Raw genomic sequence first — 14,641 nt, forward strand, 5'->3', positions numbered from 1 at the left:
GTTTTGTTATGTCCTCGGTCGACGACTTTGATATTACAAAAATCGGTACGTATTCTCGGTTTTCATTCGCTAAATATCTCCGTTATCGACAACGGCCATGGCTGACAGGCGTATCCGGCCACAAAGCTAATCGCTAGCAGCCATTGTAATATAGGATTTGAGTCGGGTACTTTGTTATAGCTAACACTATACTTTTAATGAATCGTAATATCAGGTTATTTGAATACTGCGCGACAACTCCATTCCGTGTACTAGTCCTCCCATATTCAAAGGAGTTTATTACAAAGTTATTGTAAAAGAATGTAACCATAGTAATCCAAAATTACAGAACCACATGACACGGTATAATCTGACATTATTCATCAATTTGACGGCACTGTGATAATCTAGACGCAAACAACAATGATATCCCACTGGTGTGCCATTGTATTCTCGCGACCTCCGTACAATCGGCGCAAATTACGCATCAATCATGCTTGAAGTTTGACCTTGTCTGAGGCAGGTGAATATTCTAATGACTCAGAGCTGAATAGCAAACAACAAGTGACCGCCTAATAGTATAGCGTCGTTATTTTGACACAATCCCTTGCAATATCAACTTTAATCGATCAAGTTATGAATATTACATGACTATCATTATTCTTGCCGCATTCAAGCGTAACAACCTACAATTCCGCTCAATATGAATGTCAAATGCACTTCAGCAACAAAAGGTTCAATGTTGAGAATGTGTTGGCGAGTCGTATGCCCTGTCCTGACTACCTATCTGTAAATCAGTTGACGGTGACCAAAATCATTGCTCACAAGGTGCGGTAAACGTTTAGCGGGCATATAGCCTACGAAAGATAATAGTACCATTAGAAAAATACTTTAAACACCTGTAAATCAAGTCCATAGATTGGTCAAGCCGTGAGACGTAACGACCAATGATAGACCAAAGAGCGAGAGAGCTGTAAGCCACTTTCAATTAAACAACTTGCTTGTTTTATGAAACATATAATTTTTAGTATGTTATGATACGAACTTCTATAATTGATATCATAAAATTATGATCACGACAGCCAAAGTATAGAGTCAATTGTTATGACACGATTGTAACAATGAAAAGATGCTTCTACATGCCAAGATTCCCCAGCACAAACGCTATAGGTTCGAAATCATTTCCATATGAAAAGATACCTTACTTGAGGTGTGAACTGACTGTCAATCGGTGATTGCTCTACAAATATCACTGGTGATGTCATATTCATAAACATTGTGATCTTTTGTTCTACTTAATTGGTAGTTTATTTACTCTCTGGGGAGTCATAAGCCGTTTATTCGGTAATGCGGAATTTTTCCGCTCTCAGGGGATTAGTCTGTACATGGTTTGTGCCGGCCAATCCCCTCATGTAAAAATTTTGATAATTCTCTTTCAGTCGAGTTCTTTGACATTTTTCAGTTTTCACAATAATTTGGGAAAAACGTTTCGAGGGTTACTAAAATTAGTTTCGTTTTCAAAATTTAGCCGTGTGCCGATACTCATAATACTGATAATGTAAATTTAACCTTTTCCAGAGACACTCTTTCGAAGTGAAAAAGAGTAGTCAGAGTTATGTCAACTATTCGTCTTGTCAAACTACCTTGTGAAAACGGGAAATTATTATGGTCATTACAATTTCAATACAGTTTAGTTTCTCTTTTTATTTGCATCTTCTTTTGAGAGAATTGGTCAGCAAGTTGAAGTAATATTCGTCATGCATGTAATCGAATTTTATTTGGCCATCGGCATAGACCGTTAATAAGTCACAATCCAAAAGGAATGCATCTGTTCAGCATAGTCGTAAACATGTATTACCGAAGCCTGGGTTTTTAAACAAAACTTTGAAGCCGTAACGTCCATTAAACCATATATACACATTTTATCGTTATAGCTTTTTAACTTTTTATACTTGCTACAACCTAAACCCCGTGACATAAAATGTTTCAGCCTTCATCCATAGGAGTTGTTAAGGGTGACCGATTAATACTACGACAATCTCCGTTTACTTGATTATGGCTATACCCGGATTCTCCACGACCAATTACACTAACAGAACAAAAGATTGTCAACACACCTAGTACAATGCAGTTTGTTATCAAATCAGGTATAATACTGACATAGAAATTACAAATTTTGATTGCTAATTAAAAGGTACACAAGATCTTATAATATAGAGAGAGAAAAAGAGAGAGAGAGAGAGAGAGACAGAGAGAAAGAGAGAGAGAGAGAGAGAGAGACAGACAGACAGACAGACAGACAGACTGAGATAGATGTTAGTAGTTACCTCTTATTTCTTAGCACGTAATATCAATTTCGTGTGCCATATAATGCATGTTTTCGTTTCAACTGAGCAACATTCTTGTTAATTGAAATCTTAAATCACTTCGTTCATGCAGTTTGTCAATGTCAAGGGAAAGAAAATGGTTTACTTCAATTTCCTTCTGTGGTTTTACAATCTTGAAAGTTATGGTAGAGTTTATTACTTCTAGGAAACATTTGGCATTGTTCAAATATTATTAGTCTGACTGTTCGACGCTTGTTTGTTTAGTAATGGGTTATTTTAAGTAACCAAGATAATATGGTAATTCCACATACCGTATCTCTTTATTGTTGTTTGTGAGCACTAAACTGATAAGCTGGGCCCAGGGCTACACAAAGGAATCGATAGCCCTTTAGTCTTTAACCCTATAATCTCATATGTTGTCAGCCGGTGTTTGCGGTGGGGCGGGGTGGGGTATTGTTCTGTTGTTGTGAAGTGACCATAACTGACTGATTCTGGAAACCGTGTTGAAACTGTTGAAAAGCAAAACGGTTGCACAGTCATTGTGATACATTGAAGAAGCGAGAACCTATAAGTTGTTGATAAATTTTGAGTGTCGTAATTTTAGGAATAGTTGACATTATTGAAATGTGCACGTGATTATATATGCCCAAAAATTACAGAATAATAATTTGACTGACTTTGCTCAGAGTTTTGTAATTTTTTACTCGTAAGAGACTTGAGCGCATTATCAATCCTGAAACAAATTTGAACTATAACCAAAGACTCATTGGATATCTTTATACAATCTCTCTCATATCAGTAATGCGCGAGGTAAATGAATACCAAATGGAGCTCAACTGCATATTCAACAACTCTATCGGCAATTTCCTTTGTGCAATTGTCTTTTATGGAGCACTGTAATATTCTGACCCAAAACGAAAAAACTTCATGACAGCAACTTGTATTTTAGTAGTATCAAGCTCTGCGTGGGTAGTGTACAAAAGGTTACTACATGCTTTGTACTAAGATATATACGACCTTTGCTAACATATGTCAATGACCGTCTGCGGTCATTGAACTTGCCTTTCGTAAAGGAGTTTAACCAAATAGTTGTATTCGTTTCTCGCTTTGTTTGAAAAGTAAACATCTCATAAACACAGCTAGTAGAGAAAGATTGTGTTCAAAGAGACCATTAATGCGATATTTGTCGATAAACTTTGTACTGAAGATATATTAAACATGTGGCAGCGATATGAATACAACGCCAAGCGATGGGTTTGGAAAAAGCTTATGATATCTGTCAGTGCTGATTTATTCTTATTTATTGTTATTAATATGTATTTTGTAATATTCCTTGTTTTGAATGGCGTCAACTTTCGTCATTTATTCAGGGTGCCAACGACCTTAGAGCGACGGTCTATTTTTATGTAGAACTATATGTTCACTGGATTGTGAAGGTGCAGATATAAGTAACTCAAGTCGACACACCCGCAAGATTTAATTGTAGCACCGCTTAAAATATTTATTCCAAGATGTCAACGTTACACTCCATGTCTCAAATCTGATCGTTAATGCACTTGCGCCACTGAATTATATCTAACACAGTTGGAACTAATTTGTGATAATCGGATCTTCACATTTTTCAGATTTCTCTGGGTGCGCTATGGCTGAATGTTAAAAGATTACAAATTAGTCATAAACACTAATGTATATCTTAAAAAAAGCAGATGAGCTTACATTTGCAGATTAAACGGACATAACTTCACCATCCAATTATCGCGAATTAGTTCCAATCATGTTATCTATTTTTAAACTTACGTAACTACAAAGTTATCATCAACAATAGTCAAGACGTGGAAATTTCCCGCCAGTCATTGATTGTTTCTTAAAATTATACAAGATGACACCATTATTTAATATCCCGTTCTCGATTGTTCTCAGTTAGAAGTAATAAATTAAAAGTACGACTCTATCTCCTATCTGCTTCTCGTATGATGTTGAACCAACCTACACACGCCTTTGCCATATGAGGGACGCTCCGAGAAAGAATGTCTATACGATGGAGGGCGTTACAATAATAGTTAAAAGAACTTATATAGAATCTCATTTGAATTTACTGAAATGTCGCCTTTTGTGTTGGGAAATATTCAGAGCGGTCGCGAAAGTAATTCTTTTCCTAAATGTCTTTCAGAGTGAGAGTTACGTATGACTTCTAGCTAGCACTAAGCATCGTTCATATATTATTAGTCAGACTGTTTGACGCTGGTTGATTTATTAAGGGGTTATTTAAAGTAACTTGGGTCATATGGTTATTCAATTTACCGTATCTTTGTATCGTTGCTCGTGAGCACTAAACTGATAAGCTAGGGGCAGTGGCCACACAAAGGAATGGATAGCTCTTTGGCCTTTAACCCAATAACATCATATGATGTCAGCTGGTGTTTGCGTTGGGAGGGACATTGTTCTGTTATTGTGAAGTGGCCATATCTGACTGAATCTTAAACTGTGTAGAAACCTTGAAAAGCAAAACAGTTTGCAGAGTCACTGTGATACATTGATGAAGCCAGAATCTACAAATTGTTTGTAAATTTAGAGTCGTAATTTTAGGAATAGTTGACATCATTCAAATGTGATTATATAGTGTACAAAAATTACAGAATGATTTGAATTGCTCTGCTCAGAGCTTTGTGCATTTTTACTCGTAAGCGACTTGAGCGGTATATCAATCCTGAAAACCAATTTTAACTTTAACCAAGGACTCATTGGATTTCCCCTGCCCCTAAAATAATACGAGAGAGAGAGAGAGAGAGAGAGAGAGAGAGAGAGAGAGAGAGAGAGAGAGAGAGAGAGAGAGAGAGAGAGAGAGAGAGAGAGAGAGTCCATTTGAAGGATAATGAATCTACTTTTCAAAATAGAAAGAAATCTGTTTCTTCCTCATCGAATATTTTTTCATAAATTTTTGAATTGAAGCTTAGCCATATTTGTTGCCTGTCATCTAATATAGTAGGGATGCGAAGTATAAAAAATACATGTTTGATCATTTCTCACAGGGACCTAACTAGCCGTTTCTGTATGTGTACTTTTTCAATACAATGACTGGCGAAATCTGCATAACTGAAGTGGCGTTGCAAAGCGACGAAGGAATGGCAACATTGCATAAAGTCGTACGCTTACGATTTGCTAGAATTTATGTTCTCCTCGTCAAACATAAGTGGTCAATATGCACCTCTTAGGGCGATACATACATTCGCACACGGAGTGTCTCTTCAAATTTGACGTATGACCAGGATCTCCCTGAATATGGCTTCAAACATATTTCAAATCATCAGTGGCCCAGTGTTACCCAAAGTTTAACAAACCCCTCTACCAACTTCTATGATTACATTCTGGAATTCCTGTTTAGTCCTACAAGAAAGTTATTTTTTACTTTAAATCCACCAGGGATCGTATCTCAGAAAATGCGTACATTTGCACTTCATAAAATCACTCTGCGCCAAAGTTTATGGCGTTCATGCGTCAAGACAGATGATGATTTTGCAATTAGAGGAGAACCATTTGATTTACGTGGTTGATTGAGGAAATTGATGTGTCAGCAAATTTCCCTACACCAGACTATTTTCCATGTACAAAAGCAATGCAGTTATTTTTCTTGATAAACATTCTCGAATTTATTTCTACCTACATGTAACCTATTCATGTCTCTACCGCGACATATGGACAATAAACTAATATTTGTAAGTAGCAAATTATAGCAATTTTCAGAATATGCTTATGAGACTTAAAGTTTATTTACGAGACAACTAGTTAAAAAAATAATTCTGAGCTTACTGATTTTTAGATGTTGTACTCCTGATCCCTCTCAGTTCCTTTCCTCCAGGCTGTCACAATAGTACCAGGAGCCTGAAGAAAATCTTGTGCATAAGTTAGAGCATTGGTCGAACTGTCATAAAGTTCACAATAGATTGAAGATGACTGTAGTGTATTAGTGCTTGAATGAGAGTACAGTAGTAAAACAAGAATCGAAGTGATGGAGCTGTTGTCAAACTAGACTTACTTGTATAGCTGTTTGTCATGCTGTCAGTGCATTTAACTCTTTTCTCAGAGTTCTAGGGAAGTCGTCAGGTTTTGTTGTCGTAAAACAGAACGTTTTTTTGTATTTTAGGAAACCATTATTTGTTTGTTTTCCTGGATAGATACACAAAATTATATTCAGAGAATAGTACATTTCAAACTATTTTATCGTGCCATATGTTATGAAAATCTCATAACATACAGAATAAGTGAAATAGTCCCTCCTTATTTAAATACTGGTTGTGTGAATGTTAATTGCTAATAAACCTAGAAATATGTTGGGTTTTTCTGTTCAACCATTGCAATGGCAACATTTTTTATAGAAATCAAATTAAAATTTTGTATCATAAAAGCTGGCAAGACATAAGGTTCGCTTGCTTACAATTATATTGAATGTATTAGCACCCGCTTCAACAAGATATGTAATCAAATTTCCTAGTTTGCTGATTTCAGCACCTTGATGACTATTCTTTTTGTTCCCATCTGTTGAAGCATTTTTTTCTGAAATTACAGAATCAAATCATTTTTTCTCCTTTACCTACCGACAGTTTCCCTCCAAAATCAAAAACTCCCCATCAATTGATCAAATGGTTCTCCTCTAACTTCATTTGCATTCGTACGACAGTCTTTTAGTGTGTGGAATGTGCTCTTCATAAAAATGTAAATATGTCATTAACAAAATATGACATTTACGGTGAACGTTTCATTTACACTGACTTCCTTTTCAGCCGTTCATAGGACGCGGGCACCACAGTAAGCAGTCTGTAGAATTTTGTAGAACCATCTCCAGAGAAAAATATCCGCATGAGGTTGAAATTTATGTAGAGACTGATCACAAAACAATCCCTTTTTTTCTCTCGAGTTTGGTTTTTCCCTAATACTGGGAATAAGAGCTTAAACCATTGCTTTCACTTTATTGACAGGCGAACGGTCATTCATATGCAGTTTACTGACAGAAACGTTCCTTTGTATGCAAATGTGACTGGTGACGTGGCGTTCTCTCCCTTAGCAGCTGAACATTTCCCGTTTGTTCGTTTCCTCCATCACAGATAGACGACTTTGACTTTGAAATTAACAGGTAAGCATGAGTACTTGCCCACTATACCCGTGGCCACTTTATTCTTGATTAATCTTTCTCGATACAGTCAGAAATTCTGCTTGTACAAAGACAAAACAGGGCTTGCCAATGATTGTAAATGAGAGCTAATAATTAAAGATTGAGACACAAGACACCAGTGTTGTCATTCGTAAAAGCCTCTACGCGATAATCAGTTCATTGAAGCAACACACATTTATGAGATCACTGCTGTAACGTCACGCAAAATTGTATGTTCCAAGCAGACAGTGTGTCCGGCGAAATCGAAATCAACAGCACTCAAACTTTTTTATAGAACTAACACGACATCATGATTAGGTGAAAATATATACAAGAAAATTCAAATAGATAGTCTATAAGTAACAATGACACTAGTGCAGGACAATGTTGTATCTCAATCTTGAACACAGGGTGCCATTCGTAAAATCTCAGTTATAACCCCAAGCAAAGCTGGTTTTGCTTTCGTAGAAACAAAATTTCTGACTGTATCAAGTAGGATTAAATTTATATATATATATATATATATATATATATATATATATATATATATATATATATATATATATATAGTATGTTGTATGTATTATGTATAGGTGTGTGTGTGTGTGTGTGTGTGTGTATGTATGTATTTTTTTCCTTTTTTTTTAATCAGTCCATATCCAACACCGTGCTGGAGCCTCGAACTCACCGTCCTCCGACAGTGAGTCCGTTACTCTTGACCTACTTGGTCTTGAACCAGGTCTGGAACTCACCACTCTCTCATAGTGAGTCCATTACCCTAACCACTGGGCCACGGTGGGCCTATGTGTACGTGTTTATATATATGACTGTTTCTTACAGATAAATAGTCATATATTTGTAATCTGAACATTAAGAAAGGTTGTGACTGTATTTTGTAATTATTATCAACATAAGGATCACGTGACAGCAAAGTTGAATGGCCTCAAAAATTGGTTATAACCCTTCCCTTAGCATATCTCTCGGATCAATGTTCAAAGAGTGTAAGCGATTTTTGTTTGATAGTCTTATTTTTTATGAAGCGACAATATCTCACCTTGTGATTGATCTCAAGTCTAACGTTTTTCAGAGTTTGTTATAACAGAAAGGACAAATAAAAGTTACAATTGAGACACACGTTTTGTGTTCACAATATTGTCAAAATTACTTCCACTTTCGACCTGAAATTATACTACTTTTTTTAGCAGAACTAAGTTATAACTTATCTTTTAGATGTTATTTAAGTTTACTTTCACATTGTTCTTATGTAAAAGAGATAAGAAAACAAGTCGTTGCATTTGCTAATATCTAGGCTTTGAGAAAATGAAATACGTTCATGAAGTTATGAGGTCATTGGAAGCTTTTGTTGTTTCTTTATACGGTTATGCCACGGAGATCGAATACGTCACAGTCACGTTTTATTCATGTAGAAAAGAAGAAGTGGATATATTTACCCTTACTAAATCATACTTCCGTGTCAAAACAATCAATCAAAAGCTGCATGATGCTGGAAGTCTGATTTATAAACAGTTTAGTTCTCATTTTTGTGTTGTATATTTTTACAGTCAGTAACACCGCCGTTGATAAGATGCCCAGCCGTGTCCGAAATATCTGACCGTGGAAGTGTAAGCGTACCATATTTAAAATTGCTTATCACGTAAATGACTATCTGGAATAGTCGACTATTCTTCTCTAAATATAGACACGAAATGTCTTTCGATAGGACAAAGGGTGTGGCTACAATAATTGACCCGGCATACTTATTTGAAATATATCTACATAAGTGTAATGGATATATCTTAGTTTAGATTAAACCCTCTAAAAGAGCCAGTACACTTTCCCAGCAAATATGTCAGCGTCTCCTATCATAAGCATCCGTTGTTAAGTTTATTTAAAAGCTATAACATTTACAAACTTCACAATGCAATAATTCAGCGATCTACATTTCATGTAATTTCAATATCATCATCCTCACTTAACGTTACGACATAATGCGCTATCTTTTTAAATGAAAAAAATGAAAATAACAGCCTGTACCTGTGACAAAGTAATATCTAAGGCCTGTCCTTTGTTCACAATGACGACCCTGTTTAAATTGCAAACTGCACATACGTATGTGCACAATCCGAAAAAAAGTTTAAATAAAAAGTTTAAATATACCGGTAGTCGGTAATGGCGTCTTCAAATGTTTATGGAACGCTATCGACGTGCTTCAACAAACTACATAAACTACAAGGTTAGTATAGCATAGTGTTTAATGTTCAGTAGTGATAAATCGGTACGACCAAATACAGTAAATATGTGGGATTTCATATCAAATAAATGCCGCGCCATGTGCGGTGCGCCTAGTTTGAATGCTACAGGGCCTTCGGCATTGTAGCGCTACTGGTGAGCGAGGTCGCAAAAACCAAAACTCACCGACCGCCTCACCGTAGCGCTACAATTTTGCAGCTAACTAGTCCGATACTGGCGTTAACAAGTACCTCTCTAGAGCAGCAATAAGGCATGAGTCATGAAATGAGGAACACCCACACCGTTGTATAATGTAACAAACAACATCCGTGTATTACTAATTGCATCAAATCATCAACTTACTTTTACATACAAAATAGTACTACTATTCTTTAAAACTACGAATGTTACTCCACGGTAACAATTACCCACCTCCAACGACAGGAGTTGAACAGACTTTCAGTACTAAAACTCTATTTCAAACTCTTCCTAAACGGTTAATAGTTTCTACAAAAATATTACATTACCGCTGAGGCACGTCAGACTTGAACCACGTGGCTCAGAAACACGAACATTTCACACGCGACTTTGACTCTTATTCACAGATGCACGCGAGTGTAAGTCGGGTACAATGTCCGCACATAGAAATCGGCGACAACACACACGATCGCCCGCTATGCAGCGTCCGGTCAAGCTACCATAGGCGCAGCCATCTCAGATCTTCGTTTACTTCCGCTCGGCTCTTTGGAAACACTCGTACTTCTGCCGAACTCAAAAACGTGGAACACAGCAAATCCGAGTCACAATTGAAACTGAGCGCATCGACGAACGTTCAGTGAAACAATCACAGAGAATGTTCTCGTGATGATCACAGACATCTAACAGAACACATAAACTGTATAAAGTTCGTAGTCGGCACACCTTTTGCTGTGGAAATACTAACCTCCAAATTATGTCATCTCTGCGAGCAGTGTGTATCGCACATAAAGTCCAGTCAATTTAGGGTTTAACCTAGGACTAATTATTTCTTCACCATGACCTTTGGAAAGGTCCCACTAATGACATATTAAAAGTATAGGAAAATCTAAGGGGTGCAAATTGGTTAAATTTGCACATATTCAAATTAGCTATATTGCCTTTAAAATGACTGTTATACTCACATTTTGGGCATGTAAACTGAATTCAAGTGACTTTTTCATTGCAACACAATTTAGTAAGGTTCAACAAGTTATTTTCTAAATGTCCTGAACAATAAATATCATGCAAATTAACTCATTAGCATATATTCACAGTTTTTTCATTATTTCAGACAAAATGAGTGTTTAAGCTCTATATAAACATATTTTTTTCTCTATGGAATTGGTAAGGTTTTTCAAGAACTATCAATTCCATACTAAGAAATATGAGGTTGACCTAATTTGCATGCTAATTATATTGATACAAAAGGCCTAATTTGCATAATTGACACCAACTGTCTTTTGAAAATCCGACTACAATGGCTTCCATTGACATTATGTTGTTATTCAGAAATGCAATAAATAAAGAGAAGAGTTTCAGAGCATTACTGTTTAAATAAAGGGAATCATAATACTTCCTTTGGATATTCTTCTTTCTTTTACAACGTTAAGGTTATTCATGAAAAAAACATTGGACGTGTTCAATTTTTTGACATCCATTGTCAATAGTTCAGTCATTTTTACCTACAGCATGTTCGATTGCAGTAACATTTTTGAAGGAATTTTTATATTTTTGGTCACTTTTTTTCAATGACGATGGAAATATTCAGTTACTAATAAATGGTTCACCACACTTAACAGTTGTGCCTGTGAATCATCTTTCTCATTATTGAACCATAATTAGTATAAATGCGAACTTCAGAATCACCATGATGGTGGTGGTGATGACAATTGTTATGATGGTCATTACATATCATAATTTCTTCTTCTTACTCCCTGTTCACACCTTCCTCTAGGCGGATCATTTGTTTACAGCCAGAATCCTTTCGTTGACAACAGAAAGTCTAGATTTTGCTTTCTGCCGGGGTTATTGAGGCTGCTGCAGTTCATTGTAGAACCCATAAGAATGGGGAAGGGAAACTCAATGAAAAGATGTGAAGCAAGGGATGATATAATTGTACCGCATATCATATCAGATCTTAGATGTGCAAGTATCACTCATGGGGCTGTTTATGTAATGGACTTTCCATTTACAGATTATTAGACTTTTGTATCATTACCAATAAGATCAATCATTCAAGGAATTGACAGTATGGCCAATCTGAGGTGAGACTTCCATAAGGTTCAAAATACAGAATGAGCAATTATCTGATAATTTGATGTTAGAAATTTGATATCTTAATTGATAATTGGTAAACTCGTTAACGGAAGCTTATGTGATGCAAATCCCTTCACATTTTGGTTTCTTGTTCCACAGCTATAAAAATTAGAAAGAGCAGCTAGACTAGTAACATTATGAAAAGTATCTAGATTTACTTTTACCTGTGATTTAGATTATCATGATTTCAGTCAACAGATTTTTTCAGTTTTGCTTTAAATGCTATGGCTGTTTACTGTAAGATTAAACAGAAAATCTCTCTATTCAGTCCATTATATTACTTTATATTAATTTTCAATTGTTGTCCTCAAGAAATTTCAAACTTTTGAGAAATGCAGTGTCCTTTGATTATCGTAATGTCTTTCAGCTGTTTAAGGAAAAGCTTTGCTCATTATATTTTTATGATAATTGGCAGTATAGTATAATAATTGTACCTCCATATCATAACGATTATTATAATTGTATTTCTATATCATTATTATCATCAATTGCTGTACGTGGCATTAACAGGCAATTGGCAAACAGTCAAAAGTATATTTGATTTACCAGTGACCACATAACCTGGTCTTTAATTACATTTTACCAACACTTAATCTATATTAGTAATATCGGTAAGGGTGAAGGTAGAAGAAACCATTAGAGCTGAAGCAAAAATTTTCTTCAGCCTCCCTTAGAACAAAGCATCGGTTATTTGGCCAAGCATTTTGGTATGCATTAAAATAATCCAAATCCGCCAGAAAGTTCCAAATATTATTGGCAGGTATAAGGATTAAATTTTTATTGACATTATGCAAATTCTCTAGATAATTGAAACGAACTATACGAATCAATCAATGTTTACTTTTACAGGGCTTTTCATTCTGTACGCCCTATTAGTATATAATCATTACAATGAGTTAAAATACACAGAAATTAAATATTCATGTCAATGTCTCTGTACTGAATTAATGCTCCTTCAAGTTATAAAATGATCATCTTTCGATAGGCAGTACCTAAAGTACTAAAATAACTTAAACAAGTAGTGTTTTTTATGTAACTTCTCATTTTACTGATTATATAATTTATTAAAACAAGTTGACGTCAATTTGAAAAATTAAAGAAAGTTATTTAATGATCATCATATAGGATTTATACACATGAGGCATTGTTCAAAAATAGGTAAAATATATTTAGCAATGTTAGTAAAAAATTCCTACCTCTCTTTACAATATTGTATAACATTTCAAGTTTCAAGTATTACATATAATAGAATGTAGGCTTTTCTTATAAAATCTTTTACAATTAGCCCTGTTGCACATAGACTTTGAATATACTTTTTATTGGACCATTTAAATATTTAAGGTGAAGTAATAACTCATGTTATATTTAGAAAAAGGAAGTGACATTGTTGACTTATTGGACTAATGCAAATAAGAACATTTTTATTGCTGTAAGATATATTTGAAAATATCAGCTTATCTCTTAAATCACTTTCGTAAATAGATTATCAGCACCAGATTTGTATAGTATCTATGACCCATTTAGCATTTGGGTAAATTAATTGTCTTATGCACAACTTCATTAAAATTGCGGTATGTAATTTGCATGACCCTACTAAAATTTACAATGAAGAAATAGTTCTAATGATCTCAATTATTTTTGAGCATTATATATAATCATTTATAGGCCAAAGAAAGGGAAAAGTAAAGTGGTAGGAGGGGCACATTGTAGTTATGTAAAAGGAGGAATCTTAAATGATTTGATGCATTGCCTACACCCAAAAATACATTAAATAACAAATTGCTTGAATAAAATGTCAATTTGCTCAATATATTTTTAAGAAGTCTATTAACAGCAACGATTTTGTTCCCATTACTGAGTTTTACACTATTCAAATTATGCACTGCCTCACCTCTTTCTCTTAGAGTTTACTAGTCATTTGGTTGTATTTCTGGGACCCTCCCGAAATACAGAGTGGAAACATTAACTACTTTTTGTGTAGATTAAATATAACGTTTAAGTGAAATGCAGTAAAAAGTGAAACAGAGTGGCAGCCATACTTGATTTACGCAAATAACGAATATTCCTCGGGCGATAAAATATATTCAAAAATATCGTCTGGACAAGAAATAATATAAATGCATATATTACTTGAACATGTCGCGTTTTTCTCAATTCAATATGCATATTTCTTTTATCAGTGAAGTATTGCACCCATTATCCGTTTATATCTACACAAATTAGGTAATGTTATACCTTTTAGATTGTATTTGACTTTTACTATGTCATTCTAGGACCTCTCTAAAATATACACAGAAAAAAAGTTTATATGGCTGTCAGAAGTAGCTTAAAATAGTTATTAATTAGGGATATACAAAGAAAAGCGAAGTGTTTTGGCGGCCATATTGAATTTATGCAAATGAGGAATATTTCTATGACGACAAAATATTTCCATCAACATTGCCTAAACCAATAACAAGGCAAATAAGCCAAAAACCTGCATATATCATGTTTAGCCAATATTTTTAGTAGAAACATTATCTATCAGTACGTAGTTTGTAACTATAATCTTGTTACATTCATGCAAATTTGGCACTGTTTACAATTCTAGATTGTAATAGACTTTAGTATATTATTATAGGACTTT

At 34.9% G+C, this 14,641-nt stretch overlaps 1 protein-coding gene across 1 annotated transcript in view; it reads left to right on the top strand.

The window, feature by feature from the left end:
• Positions 1-14,641, top strand: part of LOC139130101 (serine-rich adhesin for platelets-like) — a 34,840-nt gene continuing 20,199 nt past the window's right edge. The window contains exons 1-3 of the mRNA XM_070695821.1: positions 1-45; positions 7,280-7,434; positions 9,015-9,074. The gene's annotated coding sequence lies outside the window, so the exon portion shown is untranslated. The remainder of the gene's footprint in view (positions 46-7,279; positions 7,435-9,014; positions 9,075-14,641) is intronic.

Source organism: Ptychodera flava, chromosome 3 (genome assembly GCF_041260155.1).
Source record: "Ptychodera flava strain L36383 chromosome 3, AS_Pfla_20210202, whole genome shotgun sequence".
NCBI lineage: Eukaryota > Metazoa > Hemichordata > Enteropneusta > Ptychoderidae > Ptychodera > Ptychodera flava.